A 7500-nucleotide genomic window follows, 5' to 3' on the forward strand; every position below is an offset into this window, starting at 1 on the left:
AACCCTGTCTGGGACGGTGCTGGCACCGCCCCTGGCAGGAAACCCTTTGTCCTTATCTCCTGCTCTGGGAGGACTCCCAGCAGCAGGAGGGCAGACTTGTGTCTCGGTGGCAGCATCCATTTTGTGGATGCTAAGGCTCTGTCTGACTTTTAACCGGGTTATAGGTTACAGGCATGTCGTGTCCCTCTAGTAGGGTGGAATGCTAACCCCGTCGCCAGAATTGGCGAGGGGTTAGTATTCCAATTCGTATGACACCTTACTCGACATGTTTTGATAAAGCGATACCAGAGTTGGCACATAACCGCGAGGATTATAATGCACTTAAGAGTATATGGTATGCGATATCCTGGAAACGGCTAAGGGATAGATCCCGAAAGCCGCAGACAGGCTCAGCTCATGCCAGAGCACCATCTCACACGATTCCAAGCACTCTGCCTTCAGGATTGTTAAGGCCTGCCATAGGAGTGACTGATAGGAGATCTGTGTGTCCATTTTAGGGTTAGATATAGGTATACTATATCTAAAGCAAAGGGTGAGTACACCACCTTGCCCCAGCTGTCGTGCAGCCAGTTGTGTCAGTTTTAGTTAGTCAATCCAGGGGTGGCACAATACATGCTTCAGCCCCTGGGAGACTTCTGGGTGCACCTCAGCCCTGGGTACAGGGACTTGGAGAGGGCCCAGTGCCAATTCAGTACCTGAGTACAATTTGGATAGAGAGAACAGCTAGGCTGTGGGTCTGATTAGCAGGCCCACAGCCAGGGAAAGTCGTAAACCAGTGCAGCAAAAAGCAAAAATCTGGGTGATCATAGGATTGCAGACCCTACTCTCCTACATGACCCCCCCCCCAAACTTTGGGACAATAAACTAACCTTGACCAGGTGAGTCTTCTTGCTCTAAGTGGAAATACCTGGAGAGCCCATCAGCATTGCTGTGATCAGTCCCAGGTCTATGCTCCACTGTAAAATCCATCCCCTGTAGGGAAATGGACCACCTAAGCAGTTTGGGGTTTTCACCCTTCATCTGATTTAGCCACAAGAGGGGCTTATGGTCTGTCTGAATGGTGAAGTGAGTGCCAAACAAGTAGGCCCTCAGCTTCTTCAGGGCCCAGACCACAGCAAAGGCCTCCCTCTCAATAGCTGACCAATTTTTCTCTCTGGGTGTCAACCTTCTACTAATGAAAGCAATAGGCTGATCATTACCATCAAAATTCAGTTGAGACAGAACAGCTCCCACACCCAACTCAGAAGCATCTGTTTGGACAATGAATGGCTTGGAGTAATCTGGACTCTTGAGGATAGGTGCTGTGCACATGGCCTGCTTTAGGTCATTGAATGCTTTCTGACAGCTTGCTGTCCACTGAACTTTCTTTGGCATCTTTTTGCTTGTCAGGTCATTAAGGGGGGTCACTATGGACCCATAATTTCTGACAAACTTCCTATAGTACCCAGTCAGGCCCAAGAAAGCTCGAACCTGAGTCTGGGTGATTGGAGGAGTCCAGTCCTTGATGGCCTGTATCTTACTCTCCAGTGGCTGAACCTGGCCTCCACCTACAAGGTGGCCCAGGTATACAACCTGTGACTGCCCTATCTGGCACTTTGTGGCCTTGATAGTGAGGCCTGCCTTTTGCAGGGCCTCTAACACTTTCCTCAGGTGGACCAGGTGATCCTCCCAGGTGGAGCTAAAGACAGCAATATCGTCAAGATAAGCTGCACAGAAGTCATCCAGCCCAGTGAGGACTTGCTTCACCAACCTTTGGAAGGTGGCAGGTGCATTTTTCAGTCCAAAGGGCATTACCACAAATTGATAATGCCCTCCAGGGGTAGAAAATGCTGTCTTGGGTTTGGCTTCCTCAGCTAACCTGATTTGCCAATACCCAGCTGTCAAATCAAATGTGCTTAAGAAGTTGGCAGAAGCCAATCTATCTATAAGCTCATCTGCTCTTGGTATTGGGTGGGCATCAGTCTTAGTGACTGCATTGAGGCCTCTGTAGTCTACGCAAAACCTCATCTCTCTCTTACCACCCTGGGTGTGAGGCTTTGGCACTAGAACTACTGGGCTAGCCCAAGGGCTATCTGAGGGCTCAATGACTCCCAGTTCCAACATTTTCTGCACTTCAGTTTTGATGCAGTCTCTAACATGATCAGGCTGTCTGTAGATTTTACTCTTGACAGGCAGACTGTCTCCAGTGTCAACATCATGGGTACACCAATCAGTTTGGCTGGGTGTCAGAGAGAACATATGTCGAAAGGATTGCAGGACTTGCCTGCAATCCTGTTGCTGATGTTCAGTGAGGCTGCCACAAAAGACAACACCATCAACTGACCCATCATCAGGATTCTGAGTGAGCAGGTCTGGGAGAGGGTCACTCTCTTCCTCCTGTCCCTCATCTGTGGCCATGAGCAAGCTCATGTCCTTCCTGTCAACATATGCCTTGAGCCTGTTAACATGGAGCACTCTGAGAGGGCTCCTGGGAGTTCCAAGGTCCGCCAAGTAGGTAACCTCTCCCTTTTGCTCAATGATGGTGTGGGGCCCAGACCATTTGTCTTTCAGAGCTGCTGGGGCCACTGGCTCCAGCACCCACACCTTCTGTCCTGGCTGGTACACAGTCAGTACAGCCTTTTGGTCATGCCAAGCTTTTTGAAGTTCCTGGCTGGCCTCAAGGTTTTTAGATGCCTTTTCCATATACTCAGCCATCCTGGAGCGGAGACCAAGTACATAGTCCACTATGTTGGTTGCAGGCTTTTTGAGAGGTCTCTCCCATCCTTCCTTCACCAAACACAGGGGTCCCCTTACAGGATGCCCATACAGAAGCTCAAAAGGGCTGTAGCCAACCCCCTTCTGGGGGACCTCTCTGTAAGCAAACAAGAGGCGGGGGATCAGGACATCCCATCTTCTCCTAAGAGGTTCAGGTAGTCCATGAATCATCCCTTTCAGGGTCCTGTTGAATCTCTCAACAAGCCCATTGCATTGTGGATGATAGGGTGTGGTGAACTTGTAGTTCACACCACACTCTTTCCACATGGCAGTCAGATATCCTGACATGAAGTTTGTACCTCTGTCAGAAACGACCTCCTTAGGGAAACCCACTCTGGAGAACACTCCAACTAGGGCTCTTGCCACTACAGGGGCTGTAGTGGTCCTAAGGGGAATAGCCTCAGGATACCTGGTGGCATGGTCCACCACCACCAGTATAAACTTGTGTCCTGATGCTGTCTGGGGTTCCATTGGACCAACAATGTCAATCCCCACTCTTTCAAAGGGAACCCCCACCACAGGTAGTGGTATGAGGGGGGCCTTTGTTGTGCCACCTGACTTACCACTGGCTTGGCAAGTGACACATGAGCGACAAAACTCCTTGGTATTCTCATTCATATGGGGCCAGTGAAAGTGTGAGACAAGCCTGTCCCAAGTCTTTGTCTGACCTAAATGACCTGCAAGGGGAATCTCATGGGCCAAGGTGAGAAGGAAACCTCTCAGAGACAAGGGGATGACCAGCCTCCTGGTTGCACCAGGCTTGGGGTCTCTTGACTCAGAGTACAGGAGTCCATCTTCCCAGTATACCCTGTGGGCACCTGTGGCATTCCCTGCAGCCTCAGCAGCAGCCTGCTGTCTGAGGGGTTCAAGGGAAGGGCAGCTCAACTGTTCCTTCCCCAGGTCTGCTCTGGAGGGTCCCCCTGAGCCCAGAAACTCAACTTGATCAAGTTCAAGCTCTTTAGGCTCAGTTTCCCTCAGCTCTTCTAGATCAGCCTCCTCAGAGACTTGATCCTCAACCTGGGGCAAGGGGGAAGGCAAAGCCTTACCCTTACTGCTCTTCTTCTTGGGAGGTGTCTGGTCCATAGTTTCAGGATCCAGCACCTGTTCAGTGGGGCATCTTCTGGCCTGTGACCTAGTCACAGCAAGCACATGTGCTGGCAAGCCTAACATCTCCATGTGAGTCCTCTGCTCCACTTCTGACCATTGTGATGACTCCAAATCATTGCCCAACAAACAATCAACTGGGAGGTCTGAACTGACTACAACTTTCTTTTGTCCCTTCACTCCACCCCAGGAGAAAGCCACAATTGCCACACTATGACTAGTAGTGACATTGCTGGCATTGGTCACCAGGAAATCAGTACCTGGCATGATCTGTCCAGGGTCCACAAAGTTAGGTGTCACCATGGTGACACTGGCACAAGTGTCCCTATAGGCCTGAGCCATTTTGCCATTAATCAAAGGTGTCTGCCTGTATTTGCCCAAAGTATTGGGACTTATTTCAGGGGACATATCCATATCCCCTGTACAGACAAGGACAGCCTGAGTGAGTGTGCCAACTAAGTTGTCAGACCCCTCAGTACCCAAGGTTAACCCAACTAATGCCTTGGGAGTGACACTACCACTACTGACTGTACTAGGGGGTGCAGTTGCTTTAGGAGCTGTAGTGGCAGGAGTTTGTCCTCCTCCTCTTTTGGTGCACTCACTAAACCAGTGAGATTTACTTTTGCAGTACTGGCACCACCTTTTTGACTGGCCTTCTTGAGTCTTCTTCTTCTGGGAAGCCTGACCCCCACCCTCTTTGGTTTGTTGGGGACCTGGTGAAGACTTCTGGTCATTTTGCTCATTCTTAACATTACCCTTCTGGTCTGCTTTCTTCTGACCACCCTGGTTCTGGTTCTGGTTCTGCTTGATCCTTGTCCTGACCCATTTGTCTGCCTTCTTTCCCAATTCTTGGGGAGAGGTCAGATCTGAATCAACAAGGTGCTGGTGCAGCAACTGGTTCTGACAATTGTTTAAAATGTGTTCTCTCATCATTAGATTATACAATCCTGTGTAATCTGTAACCTTGCTACCCAGCAACCAGCCCTCCAAAGCCTTAGTGGCACAATCCACAAAATCAGACCAGTCCTGAGACTGAGTTTTCTGGGTGTCTCTGAACAGCAACCTGTACTGCTCAGTGGTTAAACCAAACCCATCAACCAGTGTATTCTTCAGGACCTGGTAATTGTTAGCATCCTCCACTCTTGTAGTGAGGAGCTTATCTCTACCTTTACCATCAAAGGAGAGCCACAGTATAGCTGCCCACTGACTCTGGGGAATGCCCTGCACAGTGCAGGCCCTCTCCAGAGCAGCCATCCATTTCTGGATATCATCCCCTTGCTTAAAGGGGGGCACTATTTTAGTCAGGTGTTTAGTATCTAAACCCTTCTCTCTATCTCTTGGGAGATTGCTGCCACCAGTGGGAGCTAGCCCACTCATCTGCTGCTCTCTTGCCAGGGCAAGCTTCTCTTTGGCCAGGGCAATTTCTTCCCTTTCAATCCTCAGTTCAGCTTGTCTCATCCTAGCCTCATGCTCCTTTCTCTGAGGGGAAGTAAATCTCCTCTGTGGAGGATTCCTTCTCCCCTGAGAAGAGGCATTAGAGTGCAGAGATCTATTGGAGTCCCTAGAAAGAGATCTATCTCTCCTAACTCCAAGGTTAGGCCCACTTCGGGTTAGTACTGGGGGGCCCCCAGATCCTAGCCCAAGCAAGTCTAAGTTGGTCCTAGTTAGCCTTCTGACTACCTCAAGACCCTTGTCTACCTCATCCCCAGAGAGTACCTCCTGATCCTCCTCCTCAACTGCTGAATCAGTGTTGTGGAGATCTGGATCCCCAGAGGTTCCCTCTAAGGCTGGCATGTTCTCATGTAACTGAGAAAGCTTTCTGGCATCATATGTCTCTAGGAGACCTATCAGAAAGGAAGTGGTGGGGTTAGACCCCTGCTTCAGTTTTCTGGAGACACAGATCTGTCTCATCTCATGAAAGCTGAGAGCTGCATATCTTGAAGTGACCTGTGGAGGGTCAACACTGACCAGGGGAGTCTCAGTAGAGTCCTCCTGAGTCGACATGCTTTTCTAGTGAGGTGTAAGTGGTGCACTTACCTACACTATATGTTTGCCTACTGATCCCTTGCTAGAGTTGTAGCTTAGGGTGTGCTAGGCCCTAGGAGCTACAGCAGCTGGTTCAGTAGAACTCAGAGTATTCTAAGCTAAGTTATATGTACCTTTAGTACTTATGTGATCTTTCACAAGATATTCTTAGGGCATGTGTGGTAAAACAACAGCAAGCTCAAATCCCAACCGCTGCTCACCAATGTGAGAAGTTGGCCTGATGTGCAGTGCTCACTATTCTCGTGATCACTATATATCAGTCCAAACAACCCTTATTGATGATTGGTTGTAAGTCAACCTTATAGACCAGCTATCCTAGTAGCATGGATACGAGCAGTCTAAGGCTAAGACTCTAGAGGGCGTGTTAAGCCAGCTGTTTTACCATCACATTACCCCTTGAACACCCAGTGACAGGACACCACACAAGTTGTTATGAAAATAAACAGTGTATTTATTTATAACAAGACTACCCTGGCTCTTTATGAGACAGGGAGCTAAGCACACAACAAAACTCTTACGAAAATACTTTTTAAGTTAGCACGTTACACAAATGCCCGAGGGGCACGAAAAACCATATACGCTAAAAGTGGAATGCGAATTACTAGCAGGTAAAAAACAGTTCTAATAGGCTTTGGAATCGCTAGGACTGGACTAGGGAATCGTTAGATTACTACTAGGAGACCTAGGGGACTCGGGTGCAGAGTGTGCACTCTCACGCGGGATGCGGGACAAAGTCTATGGAAGCTAGAATTCACAAAGTTAGTGTTCACGGGCGAACCCGACCTGGTAGGGAGAAAACGACAGTGGATCCTGACCCTTGGATAGTGAGGCTATGCTGGGACACCGGAGTGCCGAAGTTACCTAGCCCAGGGGCTGCAGCTGCATAGGTCTGAAAAGACGTCGGGGATCTCGTTGCCGGACCAGGAGCCTGGAAGGAAGAAGTTGCTGGCAGGCGACCAGTGAAGAAAAGTTCGATGGATCCAAGCCTGGATCAAGGAAGAAGAAACCTGAAAGCAGAGGGGACCAAGTTCTTGAATCACTAGCCAGTGATTAAGTGGGCACCAGGATGGCACCGGGCGAAGTCACCGCAGTCAGGTGAGTGGGCGCTGCTGGGCTCTGCAGTCTCTCGGACCAGGAGGCGTTGTCGGCGACCAGGATGGAGGTGCGAGCTGTCCCACGATGGATGAAGTCGTTGGCGTCAAAGTTACCCAGGATTGGGCAACAAGCCTTGGCTAATTCAAGCCCACGCGGTGGACTCAAAATGGCGTCTTGAGGGGACCAGGAGGGTCCGGGGTGCTCCTCCTTTGGAAGGGAGCAAGGGCCAGTCTGGAGCAACCAGACCAGCAGCAGAAATGTCGTCGGGCGTCGTCAGGAAGGCCACAAGCCAGCGGGCTAGTAGCCAAACAACGCGGTGAGCAGCAAAAAGCAGAAGGGCCCCACGCAGATCGTGGAGATACTGGGGGGCTGCTCTTCGGTGCTGGAGCTGCTCAGGGTGGGGGCTTCTCGGGCCCCAAAGCACTCACCAGGAATTCACTCGGCGGGCTTGCTGTTCAGAAGTCGTGCAGTCTTGAAGATGGCCGGTCCCTCAAGGTCTCG

This window comes from Lissotriton helveticus, chromosome 8, assembly GCF_964261635.1.
Source record: "Lissotriton helveticus chromosome 8, aLisHel1.1, whole genome shotgun sequence".
NCBI lineage: Eukaryota > Metazoa > Chordata > Amphibia > Caudata > Salamandridae > Lissotriton > Lissotriton helveticus.